Genomic DNA, 15,363 nt, shown 5'->3' with positions numbered 1-15,363 from the left:
GTGATCCACCCGCCTCAGCCTCCCAAAGTGCTGGGATTACAGACATGAGCCACCATGCCTGGCCAGCATATATATATATATATATATATATATATATATATATATATATTTTTTTTTTTTTTTTTTTTTTTTTTTTTTTTTTTCAGGGTCTACTCCTGTCACCCAGGCTGGAGTGCAGTGGTGTGACCTCGGCTCACTGCAGCCTTGACTTTCTGGGCTCAGGTGATCCTCCTGCCGCAGCCTCCTAAGTAGATGGGACAACAGGCACATGCTGCAATACTCAGCCATTTTATTTTATTTTATTTTTATTTTTAGTAGGACAAGATTTCGCTATGTTTCCCAGGCTGGTCTTGAACTCCTGGGCTCAAGCAATCCGCCCACCTTGGCCTCTCAAAGTGCTAGGATTACAGGCATGAGCCACTGTGCCCCACCTACCCACTGTTTAATTGTCAAAAGGAGCCTGTGACATGAGCTTTACTATTCTCTTTTTACAGTGAGGCTCAGAGAGGCCAAGCAAACTCTCCCAAAGTCACACAGCTAAGAAATGCGAGTGGGATTCAAACCCAGAACATCTGACTCCAGAATCCATACCCTTTCCACCACCCTTAGGTTTGTAAGTATGTGGAAAGGAAAGACATGATCAGAAACCATTAAGAACAGATGGTTCTGGGTTGATCTGATTTTCCCAGTTGATGGAATTATTTGATTGGGGATAGGAGTGCCGCAAGCTCCTCGTGTCTGGACTTCAGCAGGGCACACAGCAAAATCTCTCCTGACATCCTGCAGACATGAGGTGACGTGTGGGCGAAATGGCTCAACGGCTAGAAGAATTTCTAATTAGATGAGAGGCTGCTTCTAAAGGCAATCCATGGCTGAAAGTGGGAGGTGGCGGCTTTGCACCACAAGGCTCTGTCCTTGGTCCTGCTCCGTTGAACTTTTTTTTCCTTATCCTCCCCCCCGTATTTATTTCTAATGATCGAAATAATATATGTCTGCTGTAGGAAAATATAAACCATAGCTAAGCCAAAAGAAAGAAAAAGCATCCTAATCCTCACCAGCACCACTTGCTGAACAGCCTTTTTCAATTTGCTGTAACTCTGAACATTTTTAGAATACAACGTTAGGACCCGAATTCCCACAACAAAAGATAACCCACTGTTCACACCGAGGGCGCATCCTGCCAGTCTGTTTATTGCAAACAGTAGCAAGAAAATGTAGCACGTTATGGGGTGCTTACAGTGAGCTGGCAACGGTCCTGCGCTTCTGACAGCCATTATTTCATTCAATCCTCCTAACCCTTTACGGGCACTTTTATGACCTATTTTTCACAGATGACAAAACCAAAGCTCAGAGATGAAATGATCTGCTCACGCCACAGAGACTGGGTGAACAACTGAGGCAGGGTTAGAAGCAGGTTTTGTCGGATTCTACAGTGGGGCTTTGAGCGACCATGGGACCCCTCGCTCCAAAAATGCCCACATGTTCACCTGGACCCATCCCCGGCTGCCTGCCCTTCCACCCCGCCCTCTACTAGTAAAGGGAGCTGTTTGTGCAGGACGGTCTGAGTCTCCCTGTTGCTTCTCTTCTACTTGCACAGTAGCATCTGGGGACACAAATGTTATGTGCGGGAAATGCACGAGGGGAGAAGAAAAGACACACACACGATACCTTTAAGGGTAAACAACCTTTATCCCATGTAAATGGCAATGGAGATATAATAAGCAAATGATATAATAATAAGCAAATTGCAATGGGAAGGGGAGAAGGGAAAAGATATTCACACTCACCAGACTATGGAGGATTCACCACTAGACTGGGAAGCAACAGCCTGGGTGGGCTCCAGAGTTGGCCACTCGTCCGTGCACAGATGAGGAGAGGTCTCATGAAGCTTCGGCACAATCTAAGACCCTAGCTCTTTTGTAACGAGTTGTTTGGCATGAGGTCCAGGCATGAGGGCCCTTCGTGACCAGGCTCAAGGAACACAAAAAGGTCAACTTGTTTTTGCGATTGTCTGTTGTTTTTCTTATATATATATTTATTTATTTTTTGAGACAGAGTCTTGCTTTGTCACCTAGGCTAGAGTGCAGTGGCATGATCTCGGCTCACTGCAATCTCTGCCTTCCTGGTTCAAGTGATTCTCCTGCCTCAGCCTCCCAAATAGCTGGGATTACAGGTGCCCGCCACCATGCCTGGCTAATTTTTGCATTTTTAGTAGAGACAGGGTTTCACCAAGTTGGCCAGGCTGATCTCGAACTCCTGGACTTCAGGTGATCCACCCACCTTGGCCTCCCAAAGCGCTGGGATTACAGACGTGAGCAACCACGCCCAGCCTTGTTTTTCATTAATGTATAGGAATAGATTGAAACAGAGATTTCTCCAAAACAGCGCTGGATGAATGCCTCAAGGGGCTCACACAGCCCCTTCTGGTACTTGGTGACCATTGTTTGTGTCCATGTTCAATTGAGCTTAGATTTAATATTTAACTTTTCCTCCACAACGACCTAGGATGTGATCCCACACCAGGCACAAACCCCAGAGACTCTCCTGATCTGTCAGTAGCCACCCATGGGTGCTTACAGTAGGAGGGTGGCTTGCCTAGGAAGCCAGGAATTTATCTTTAAGTGACAAACACTTTTTAAAAACTTACTATTTTTCAGATTCTGTTCTAAGCACTTTAGAAATAACTTTTTTTTTTTTAATGACTTTTTTGGCAGAGTGCTATGGCCCACATCTGTAATCCAGCACTTTGGGAGGCTGAAGCAGGAGGATCACTTGAGGCCAGGAATTTGAGACCAGCCTGGGCAAAATAGTGAGATCCTGTCTCAACAAAAATAGGCTGGGCACAGTGGCTCGCACCTGTAATCCCAGGACTTTGGGAGGCTGAGGCAGGCGGATCACGAGGTCAAGAGGTCAAGACCATCCTGGCCAACATGGTGAAACCCCGTCTCTACTAAAAATACAAAAATTGGGTGGGCTTGGTGGCACGCCTGTAATCCCAGCTACTTGGGAGGCTAAGGCAGGAGAATCGCTTGAACCCAGGAGGCGGAGGTTGCAGTGAACCGAGATCACGCCACTGCACTCCAGCCTAGCGACAGAGTGAGACTCCGTCTCAAAAAAACAAAACAAAACCAAAAATAAATACTAATACAAATTAGCCGGGTATAATGGTGCATGCCTGTTTTCCTAGCAACTAGGAAGGCTGAGGTGGGATGATCGTTTGAGCTCAGGAGTTCAAGGTTACAGTGAGCTATGACTGTGCCACTGCATTCCAGCCTTGGTGATTGAGATCCTGTCTCAAAAAAAAAAATGTTTTTTAAAGTAACATAAAGTTGGATGGGTGTGGCGGCTCACGCCTGTAATCCCAGTGCTTTGGGAGGCTGAGGCGGGCAGATCACCTGAGGTCAGGAGTTTGAGACCAGCCTGGCCCAACATGGTGAAATCCCATCTTTACTAAAAAAAATACAAAATTAGCCAGGCGTGGTGATACACACCTATAGTCCTAGCTATTCAGGAGGCTAAGACAGGAGACCACTTGAACCTTGGAGGTGGAGGTTGCAGCAGGCCAAGATCGCACCACTGGACTCCCGCCTGGGTGACAAAATGAGACTCCCTCTCTCAAAAATAAAATAAAATAAAATAAAATAAAATAAAATAAATAAATAAAGTAACATAAAATAAAATTGACCATTTTGTTGGTGTACAGCTTTATGAGCTTTAACACATGTATAGATTCCTAGACCCAACAATGGTGTCTGAACAATGAACATTCATATACAGAAAGAGAACTTCAACCAAAACCTCATACCTTATACAAAAATTAGCTCAAAAGGGAAAGCAATGTAAAATAATAAAACTTTTAGAGAAAAGTAGGGGGAAATCTTCATGATCTCAGTTTAGGCAAATAGTTCTTAGAATGGACACCCAAAAGCATGAGTCACAAAAGAAAACAATTGATAAATTGGACTTCATCATAAATAAAAACTTTTGTTCTATGAAAGACAGGGTTAAGAAAATGAAAAAACCAGCTACGGACTGAAAGAAAATAGTTGCAAATCACAAACAAAAGACTTGTATCCAGAATATATAAAGAACACTTCAAACTCAACAATAAGAAAACCAACAACACACTTAAAAAAAAAACACACATGAACAGACACTGCACCAAGGAGGATATAAAGATGGCAGATAAGCACATGAATAGATGTTCGACATCATTAGACAATAGAAAGATGCAATTTTTTTTTTTGAGACAGAGCCTTGCTCTGTCACCCAGGCTGGAGTGCAGTGGCACGATCTTGGCTCACTGCAACCTACGCCTCCCGGGTTCAAGTGATTCTGTTCCATTGACCTAGCTATCTGTCTTTCACCTGTACCACCAGCCTTTTTTTTTCTTTTTTTTAAGAGACAGGGTCTCGTTTTTTTATCCAGGTGGAGTACAGTGGTGTGATCATGGCTCACAGTAACCTCACACTCCTGGGTTTAAGCAAGTCCCCCGCCTCAGCCTCCCAAGTAGCGGAGACTGCAGGCACCACCATGCCCAACTAATTAAAAAAACTTTTGGCTGGGCGTGGTGGCCCATGTCTGTATTCCCAGCACTTTGGGAGGCTGTGGCAGATGTATCATGAGGTCAGGGGTTCAAGACCATCCTGGACAATATGGTGAAACCCCGTCTCTACTAAAAATACAAAAAATTAGCCGGGTGTGGTGGCGGGCACCTATAATCCCAGCTACTCGGGAGGCTGAGGCAGAGAATTGCTTGAACCCAGGAGGCAGAGGTTGCAGTGAGCTGAGATCGTGCCACTGCACTCCAGTCTGGGCGATAGAGCGAGACTCCATCTCAAAAAAAAAAAAAAAAAAGTTTTTTTTGTAGAGACAGGGTCTTACTATGTTGCCTAGGCTGGTCTTGAACTCCTGGCTTCAAGCAATACCTCTTGCCTTAGCCTCCCAAAGCATTGGAATTATAGGCGTGAGACACCCAGCCTGGCCTAAGAGTACTGTTTTTTTAATTGTGAATGGATTTTGAATTTTTGTCAAATGGTTTTTCTTTTTTTTTTTTTTTTTTTGAGATGGAGTCTTGCTCTGTCCCCCAGGCTGGAGTGCAGTGGTGCGATCTCGGCTCACTGCAAGCTCTGCCTCCTGGGTTCACGCCATTCTCCTGCCTCAGCCTCCCGAGTAGCTGGGACTACAGGCGCCCGCCAACACGCCCGGCTAATTTTTTTGTATTTTTAGTAGAGACAGGGTTTCACCGTATTAGCCAGGATGGTCTCGATCTCCTGACCTCATGATCCGCCCACCTCGGCCTCCCAAAGTGCTGGGATTACAGGCTTGAGCCACCGCGCCTGGCCTGTCAAATGGTTTTTCTATATCAATCAACATGAGCGTTTGCTTTTTTTTTTTTTTTTTGAGACAGAGTCTTGCTCTATCGCCCAGGCTGGAGTGCAGTAGTGAGATCTTGGCTCACTGCAACCTCTGCCTCCTGGGTTCAAGCAATTCTTCTGCCTCAGCCTCTGGAGTAGCTGGGATTACAGGTGCCCGCCACCATGCCCAGCTAATTTTTGTATTTTTAGTAGAGACAGGGTTTCACCATGTTGACTAGGCTGGTCTAGAACTCCTGACCTCAAGTGATCCACCCGCCTCGGCCTCCCAAAGTGCTGGGATTACAGGCGTGAGCCACTGCACCTGGCCAAGTGATTGATTTTTGAATATTGAACCAGACCTGCATTGTCATGATAAATCCCACCTGATTGTAGCATATACATTTTTTTTGTTATATATTCCTGAGTTCAGTTGGCTAATATTTTTTTCTTTTTGAGATGCAGTCACACCCTGTGACTGGAGTGCAGTGGCACGATCTCGGCTCAATGCAGCCTCTGCCTCCTGGGTTCAAGGCATTTTCCTATCTCAGCCTCCCGAGTAGCTGGGACTACAGGTGCACGCCCCCATGCCTGGCTAATTTTTGTATTTTTAGTAGAGACAGGGTTTCACCATATTGGTCAAGCTGATCTCAAACTCCTGACCTCAGGTGATCCACCCACCTCAGCCTCCCAAAGTGCTGGGATTACAGGCGTGAGCCACTGAGCTCGGCTTACTTATTTATTTATTTATTTATTTATTTATTTATTTATTTAGAGATGGAGTCACACTCTGCTGCCCAGGCTGGAGTGCAGTGGCACAATCTTGGCTCACTGCAACGTCTGCATCCTGGGTTCAAGTGATTCTCCTGCCTCAGCCTCCTGAGTAGCTGGGACCACAGGTGCACACTACCATGCCTGGCTAATTTTTGTATTTTTAGTACAGACAGAGTTTCACCACATTGGCCAGGCTGGTCTCGAACTCCTGACCTCAAGTGATCCATCAGCCTCAGTCTCCCAAAGTGCTGGGATTGTAGCCCGGCCAGCTAATATTTTGTGGAAGATTTTTACATATATGTTCATGAGAGATATTGATCTGTAGTTTTTTTTTCTTACAATATCTTTTTTTCGTTTTGGTCTCAGGGTAATGTTGCCCTCATAAAATGAACGAAGGAGTATTTTCTCTTGTTCTATTTTCTGGAAGAGATTGTGTAAAATCAGTGTTATTTCTTCTTCTTTAGTTATCCCGCTCTACTGCACACTTCCTATGATTGTGTCCGTGTTCAGGGCCAGGTGGCAGGAGGACACAGAGAGAAGAAAGCTATTGGGGTTCTCCTTCTTGGGACTACAACTCTTTTTAAAAATAAACAGACACACATACGTGCCCACACACACACCTCGGCCTCCCATAGTGCGGGGATTACAGACATGATCCACAGCCCCTGGCCCACAGCTCTTGACTGGAGAGGGAAAGATTTGGTTGTCTGTGGACCCTGCAGCCACTGATACTACTGTCACTACTGCTACTCCCATGGAATTGTCTGGGGGCTGGGGCACGGGAGAATGAAGAAGAGAAAAATGGAGTTCCTCTTCTCTCTCTCAGTGCTAGACCTTCCCTTTCCACTCCTCGAGGCAGAACCAGCATTTCTCCTGTTGATCCCTCTCGTAGCCCCAGTGCCCATTCTGGATTTGGCGCTGTCTTGTATCGAGGCTGGGGAATATCAGAGGAAAAATGAGAAACTTATTTCAGCTCAGTGGAACGTTGAATTCTGGCTTTCTTCCCCCGTTTCCCCGCTGTGTTTAATTTCACAGTCTTCAGAGAGCTGTCCCGTGCGTGTCTGTCCATGTTTCACGGCAGCATTCAGCAGGAGAGACAGGGTGGAGACTGCTTACTCCATCTCATTTGGAACCTAATAGCTTTTTAAACCGTCACAACCATATGAAGTAGATGCTATTGTTATATACATGTGGCTGATGACAAAACTGAGGCCCTTAGAGGTTAAGTGATTTTCCTAAGATCACACAGCTAGTCAGTGGCCAACCCAGTCATCCTAGCCCGAGTTTATGACCTGAGCTGCAAGTTCCACATCTTCAGAGGGAGCTGAATGTGACAGCTCTGTGGGGTGAGGTATGGGGCTCGCCTGCTGTGGACAGGCCCTGATATCTCACTCCCTCTAACCTGCACGGTGTGCGAAGGGAGAGTGCAGAGTGTTTAGGGAATTGCTTTCTTCTTCTTCTTTTCTTCTTTTTTTAGACAGTGTCTCACTCTGTCGTCCAGGCTGGAGTGCAGTGGCGTGATCTCAGCTCATTGCAGCCTCCGCCTCCCAGGTTCCAGTGATTCTCCTGCCTCAGCCTCCCCGAGTAGCTGGGATTACAGGCACGTGCCACCACACCCAGCTAATTTTTGTATTTTCAGTAGAGACAGATTTTCACCGTGTTGGCCAGGCTGGTCTCGAACTCTGGACCTCAGGTGATCCACCACCTTGGCCTCCCAAAGTGCTAGGATTAGAGGTGTGAGCCACCGCGTCTGGCCTTTTGCTTTCTTCTTTGATGAGGATCTGGACTGTGGTGGGATAGGAATAGCCTTCTGTCTTCAAGACATATGCATGTATGTGCATGTGTGTGTATGTGTGTATACATGCTTATATATGTGCCTGTGTGTAAACCATGCAGCCGTGAACAGTGAGGATGTGGATCCATTCATTCAGCAAGTATACTTGAGCCACCACCATGTATCACACATTATTCTAGCCACTGGGGATACATCAGTGAAGAAACAGACAAAAACCTCTGCTCTCCTGGAGCCTCCATTCTATAGTCAGACAACAAACATACAAATAAGTCAATTACATAGAATGCTAGAAAGTGGTAAGTGCCGGGGAATAAACAGGGCAGATAAGGAGGATTGGGAGTGTTGGGGTAAAGGGCAGGATATAGTTATTAACACGAAACGATGTCTACCATGTACTCTTGAATGCACTGCCTAAACTGCGATTTCATATGACTTCTTTGTATTCCAGGGGAAACTCATTCAGGCAAGTTCAGCCCTTTATGAGGAATTCCCCTGTGGTCCCATTCCAATTCCTGGACCTGCTGCCACCCTCAGAACTGCATGCTCCTTCTTCAGACTTTCTAAGAATGACTCAGGTCATTGGTGGAGTGAAGTCAAGATTTCCAACTCAGTCACCTGAAGAGATGGAGATACCATTCATGGAGCTGGAGGTTCCTGGAGATTTGGGAATTCAGATAACAAGCTAAGATAAAGGTGAGCTACTGACTTGACCTCTCTCTGCGTCGGTTTCATATTCTGTAAAACCAGGCTAATGATGGTACATTATGCGTTGTGAAGACTAAAATAATATATGAGACGTACCTGGCATAGTACTTGGCACAGTGTAGGCACTTGAGAAAGACTGATTTATTATTTTTGCTATTTAGGCTACGTTGACTTTAAGCTGACTGAGATATATCCATGGGGATATGTCCAGAAACAGTGGATTATGTGGATAGGGAACTCAGCAGAGGAGCAAATGACAGAGATTTTGGGGGTGATTAAAATCTTGGGGGTAGATGACAATCCCACAGTGAAGAAGAAAAAAGAAAAGAGAGCCAAGGATCTCATCTTGGGGAGCACCAATGTCAATGGGCAGAAACAGGGAATGCCAGGAAAGAAGCATTTTTTGTTTTGTAGTTACAATGGCTAGAAAAAAATGTAATTTTACTTGTTTCTCATTTTTTTTTTTTTTTTTTTTTTTTTTTTTTGTGATGGAGTCTCACTGTGTCACCCAGGCTGGAGTGCGGTGGCATGATGTCGGCTCACTGAAACCTCTGCCTCCCGGGTTCAAGGAATTCTCCTGTCTCAACCTTCCAAGTAGCTGGGATTACAGGCGCACACCACCACGCCTGGCTACTTTTTGTATTTTGGGTACAGACGGAGTTTCACCATGTTGGCCAGGCTGGTCTCGAACTCCTGACCTCAAGGGATCCGCCTGCCTCAGCCTCCCAAAGTGCTGAGATTACAGGCGTGAGTCATCATGCGTGGCCAAATATATACTTTTTTTTTTTTTTTTTGATACAGAGTCTCACTCTGTCGCCCAGGCTGGAGTGCAATGGCGTGATCTCAGCTCACTGCAACCTCTGCTTCCTGGGTTCAAATGATTCTGCTGTCTTAGCCTCCCGAGTAGCTGGGATTACAGGCGCCTGTCACCACGCTCAGCTAATTTTTGTATTTTTAGTAGAGACGGGGTTTCACCATGTTGGCCATGCTGGTCTTGAACTCCTGACCTCAAGTGATCCACCCTCCTCGGCTTCCCAAAGTGCTGGGATTACAGGTGTAAGCCACTGTGCCCGACCATATATACAATTTTTATTTGTCCATTATTCCAGAATAAAGCTGGAAGAAAAAAAAAAAAGAGAAAAGGAAAGGAAAGAAAAAAAAGACTAGTCTGGATACTAGGGATGTTCATTGCTGTTGGTTTCAGCATTGTTTCTAGCCCTTTTCTGTAAACAGAGATTTCCAAATCAAATTCAGGACTGACGGGTGTTTATTGAACCTCTTCTATGTGACATCTGTGTCCTCTTTCTTCCACGTTGTAAATTCTTGTTCTCAAGGACACAGGAGATGATAGCATTAAAAATCCCATTTATTTTAGAATAGCATTGTTTGATCTATATTACACAGAAGTCTCAGAATAAATACTGACTGGCACCACCAGTTATTACGGAAAACAGTTGATTTTTTTTTTTCTTTTGAGATGGAATTTCACTCTTGTTGCCCAGGCTGGAGTGCAATGGCGCTATCTCGGCCCACTGTAACTTCTGCCTCCTGGGTTCAAGCGATTCTCCTGCCTCAGCCTCCTGAGTAGCTGGAATTACAGGCATGGGCCACCACGCCTGGCTAATTTTGTATTTTTAGTAGAGACTGGGTTTCTCCATGTTGGTCAGGCTGGTCTCGATCTCCCGACCTCAGGTGATCTGCCCGCCTTGGCCTCCCGAAGTGCTGGGATTACAGGCGTGAGCCACCGCGTCCAGCCAGCATTAGTTCTACATAACTGAACTTAATGCTCATCACCAGGCCTTATGTCAATGTCTTTCTAGTCATTTTTGTTGTCTGAAGTTTATTCTCTAGTAGATTCCTCAGGAAAAGCTCATGGGCATAATATTCCCCGAGGTCTTGCATGTTGATAATAGTTTGATTATGCATTTGAAGGTCAGAATAGCTGGGAGGTAGGGGTGAGAGGATTGCTTGAGCCCAAGAACTTTAGACCAGCCTGGGCAACATAGTGAGACTCTATTTCTACAAAAATAAAAGAATAAAACACTATTAAAATTAGCTAGATGTGGTGGTATGCACCTGTAGTCCCAGCTGCTCAGGACGCTGATTGCACCACTGCACTCCAGCCTGGATGACAGAGCGAGACCCTGTCCCCTCACACCCCACCCAAAAAAAGAAAGAAAAGTGATTGTAATATAACATAACTTTCTTTGTAGAGACAGGGTCTCTCTCTGTCACCAGGCTGGAGTGCAGTGGCACGTTCACAGCTCACTGCAGCCTTGATCTCAGCCCAAGCAATCCTCCCTCCACAGCCTTCTGAGTAGTGGGACTAAAGGCGCATGCCATCACATTCAGCTATTTTTTATATTTTTTTTCCTATTTTGACCATCCATGTCAGAATTTTTTATTGTATTTTTGGTAGAAATAGGGTCTCTCTATGTTACCCAGTCTAGTCTCGAACTCCTGGGCTCAAACGATCCACCCACCTTGGCTTCCCAAAGTGTTGGGATTACAGGCATGAGCCACCGCACCTGGCCAGGGCTCTTTTTCTCTTTTTCTTTCTTTTCTCTCCTTTCTTTCTTTCTTTCTTTCTTTCTTTCTTTCTTTCTTTCTTTCTTTCTTTCTTTCTTTCTTTCTTTTTCTTTCTTTCTTTCTTTCTTTCTTTCTTTCTTTCTTTCTCTCTCTCTCTTTCTTTCTCTCTCTCTCTCTTTCTCTTTCTTCCTTCCTTCCTTCCTTGCTTTCCTTCCCTTCCTTCCCTTCCTTCTTTCTTTTTTTTTTTTTTTGAGATGGAGTCTCACTCTGCTGCCCAGGCTGGAGTGCAATGGCATGATCTCAGTTCACTGTAACCTCCGCCTCCTGGGTTCAAGCAATTCTCCTGTCTCAGCCTCCCGAGTAGCTGGGATTACAGGTGTGTGCTGCCACGCCTGGATAATTTTTGTATTTTTAGTATAGACGAAGTTTCACCATGTTGGCCAGAGTAGTCTAGAACTCCTGAATTCAAGTGATCCGCCTGCCTCAGCCTCCCAAATTGCTGGGATTACAGGGATGAGCCACCGTGCCCAGCTCAGGGCTATTTTTCCAATAATAGTTTTGTATGGGATTTGATCTTAATATTTTTACATTGCTGATTTTTATGTGAAACTAATTTTCCTGAATTTTCAGAAGGAGGCTTCACCAGAGAGTTCTTCTAACTTCACAAATCTCTTCCTTTGACTGTTTTCATGTAATGTGAAAATGACGGTGGCTTTGGTCTGAGCTTTTTCTGGCTCTGTTCCTCTCTCCCCTTTTTATCTGGATCTCTCTTCCCCCGTTTTCTTGTCTCTGTGCTGCTTAATTTTGATCCTGCTCTTAGTGGCTTATCCCCACTGTGGGTTCAGTACCATAAGGGAGCCCTGGCGGGTCAGTGCTGAGAGCTCAGGGGACAAGGACTTCTCCAGGCCCTTTAGACTTGAACGAGGGCATTGGTGCCCTTGCCCTCGCCTGCTACTGTGATGGCTGTTTCAGCAGCTGTGTGCCGCCCCCCCAAAAAATGCCCATTGCACTTTCCAGGTAACACCTGTTGACTACATCTCAAGTCATACAAATCAGAGGCAAACTGAAGTGTTTATGCCCCTACATTCATCAGTCATTGGTTAAACCTGGCCCTGGGGAATGGGGAAGCCTCAGGCACTTCCACTGTGATGCAGGCAAATTGGTCCCAGCAGTCTGAGGGTACTCCTGTGACTAAAAGATTCCTTCATTCACATGGTCAAGAATGGCTCATTTTTTGTACAGCATGGTGACTATAGTTAATAGTTAATAATACTGTACTATAGAGTGTAGATCTTAAGCATTCTCACGTAAGAAAAAGTAACAATGTGAGGTGATGGATGTGTTAATTTGGTTGTAGTAATCATTTTACAATGTATACATATATCAAATCATCACACTGTACACTTTAAGTATATACAATTTTATTGGTTAATGATACCTCAATAAAGCTGAAAAATGGCTCATTTTTACATTTCCATTTGGCATTGCATTAAGGGTTATGGAAGAGGGGAAATAGAGGAGTGAAAGGGTACCCCCATTCCTTCTAATAGCACATTTTGAGAGCGGCACACATCACTCTTGCTCACATCCATTGGCCGGAACTTAGTCACAAGAAGTCACTTGGCTGCAAGGGAGACTGGGAAATGTAGTTATTAGCTGGGAAGCCATATGCTCAGCTAAACTCTATTGTAAGGGAAGAAGGGGAAAATAGGTACTGGGGAACAACTCACGGTCTCTTTCACTAAGACTGATGGGAAAGAGTGAAGGAAAAGACGGGTGAGGTAGGATGACAGGCTCCCACTTCCAGGCAGGGGGTTGAGGGAGGAGGAGGATGCATGCTGAGGTGAAGGCCACTTTCATTGTGGTAAGAGATAGCTGAGTTTGGAGGGAGAGAAGACAGAAATTGGGCTGACATGAGGGTTGGGGAAAATGGAACAAAACAGGCCAGGTATGGTGGCTCACGCCTATAATCTCAGCACTTTGGGAGGCTGAGGTCAGGAGTTCAAGACCAGCCTGGCCAATATAGGGAAACCCTGTCTCTACTAAAAATGCAAAACTTAGCCGGGTGCGGTGGCAAGAGCCTGTAATCCCAGCTACTCGGGAGGCTGAGGCACAAGAATCACTTGAACCCAGGAGGCGGAGGTTGCAGTGAGCTGAGATTGTGCCACTGCACTCCAGCTTGGGTGACAGAGCGAGACTCCGTCTCAAAAAAAGTAAAAAGAAAAAGAAAATGGAGCAAAACAGAGGCCAAGGGCCTTCTGGCTAGGCATGACCACGTAACTAAGTTCTGGCCAATGGGACAGGAGCACGAGAAGCAATGCAGCTTCCTCATCATACTCTTTATTTCCAACTTTTAAGTTCAGGGGTACATGTACAGGATGTGCAGGTTTGTTACATAGGTAAATATGTGCCATGGTGGTTTGCTGCACAAATCATTCCATCACCTAGGTATTAAGCCCAGCAGCCATTAGCTATTCTTCCTGATACTTTCCCTCCTCCCCAACTTCGCTTTTTTGGTTTGCTTGTTTTTTTTTTTTTTTGAGATGGAGTTTTGCTCTGTTGCCCAGGCTGGAGTGCAGTGGAGCAATCACAACTCACTGCAGCCCTGCCTCCTCAGGCTCAAGTGATCCTCCCACCTCAGCCTCCCAAGTAGCTGTGACTACAGGCACGCACCACCATACCAGGCTAATTTATTTTTTATTGTTTGGGTAGAGACAGGATCCTGTTATGTTGCCCAGGCTGATCTCAAATTCCTGGGCTCAAGTGTCCTCCTGCCTCAGCCTTCCAACGTGCTGAGATTACAGGTGTGGGCCAGGAACCTGACCTCTACCACACCCAACTCTTAAAGGGCAAAATGCTTGCCCTCTACTTCCTTGTTTCTCATCCCTGTGGCCTGGAATGTGAATGTGGGGTAATGAACACCGTCTTTTTTTTTTTTTTTTTTGAGACGGAGTCTTGCTCTGTCGCCCAGGCTGGAGTGCAGTGGCATGATGTCAGCTCACTGCAACCTCCGCCTCCTGGGTTCAAGCAATTCTGCTGCCTCAGTCTCCTGAGTAGCTGGGATTACAGGCACCCGCCACCACACCTGACTAATTTTTTTGTATTTTTAGTAGAGACGGGGTTTCACCATGTTGGCCAGGCTGGTCTCCAGCTCCTGACCTCAGGTGATCCACCACCTTGGCCTCCCAAAGTGCTGGGATTACAGGTGTGAGCCACCGTGTCTGGCCTAATGAACAGTCTTTTTTTTTTTTTTTTTTAGTCAAAGTCTCACTCTTGTCCCCCAGGCTGGAGTGCAATGGCGTGACCTCAGCTCACTGCAACCTCCGCCTCCCAGTTCAAGTGATTCTCCTGCCTCAGCCCACCTGAGTAGCTGGGATTACAGGCGTCTGCCATCATGCCTGGCTAATTTTTGTATTTTTAGTAGAGATGGGGTTTCGCCATGTTGGCCATGCTGGTCTAGAACTCCTGACCTCAGGTGACCCACCCACCTCGGCCTCCCAAAGTGCTGGGATTACAGGTGTGAGCTATCGCACCCAGCCAAACATTCTTAAACCATGTAGATGGGTGCATAATCTTGGAGTAACAAGACAGATGGTGCTTGGGCTCCTTGTAGATCAGAGGCACCCTATCCCCTGGCTACCAGCTTGGTCTCTTACATGAGAGAGAAATAAACATCTATGATATTTAAGCTACCGCTATTTGGTATCTATTAAGGCAAGTGCACGAATATCCTAGCTAATATGTTCACATGTTGACTGACTGATTCAATAACCTAGGAGCACACACGTGCCAGTATCACATCAGATGCCAGGAGCCACAAAGACACAAGTCCACAAGGGCCTGGTGAATCAGGGAGCTGACTGTGTCTGACATAGGTCAGAACATTTTCTCCCTGAATCCATACCTCTTTCAGGACTTGAGTTTCTGCACCTGCAGCACAGGCCTCTTGAGACTGTTGGGCCCTTAAGAAAGTTTTAGATTCAAACAGGAGCTCATCTGAGAACAAGAGCACTCATGTGGAAGGGACGTGCACAGAACTCACAAGGGCTGGAGCCCAGGGACCCTCACAGTATCTAATTTCAGGCTTCGCAACACACACCAGCATTTTATTTTTATTTTTATTTTTATTTTTTTTTCTTTTTTGAGACGTAGTCTCGCTCTGTCACCCAGGCTGGAGTGCTGTGGAGAGATCTTGGCTCATTGCAA

The 15,363-nt window shown here is 45.7% G+C and overlaps 1 protein-coding gene across 3 annotated transcripts in view; it reads left to right on the top strand.

Annotated features, from left to right (window-relative positions):
• The window catches only part of PYY (peptide YY), a 50,674-nt gene that overhangs the window by 28,364 nt on the left and 6,947 nt on the right, over nucleotides 1–15,363 (top strand). For all 3 annotated transcript variants that reach the window (XM_063629152.1, XM_055257846.2, XM_063629151.1), the window contains exon 3: nucleotides 8,372–8,616. The gene's annotated coding sequence lies outside the window, so the exon portion shown is untranslated. The remainder of the gene's footprint in view (nucleotides 1–8,371; nucleotides 8,617–15,363) is intronic.

The sequence above is a fragment of the Symphalangus syndactylus genome, chromosome 20 (assembly GCF_028878055.3).
Source record: "Symphalangus syndactylus isolate Jambi chromosome 20, NHGRI_mSymSyn1-v2.1_pri, whole genome shotgun sequence".
Lineage (NCBI taxonomy): Eukaryota > Metazoa > Chordata > Mammalia > Primates > Hylobatidae > Symphalangus > Symphalangus syndactylus.
This window is presented reverse-complemented; position numbering and strand designations above follow the sequence as displayed.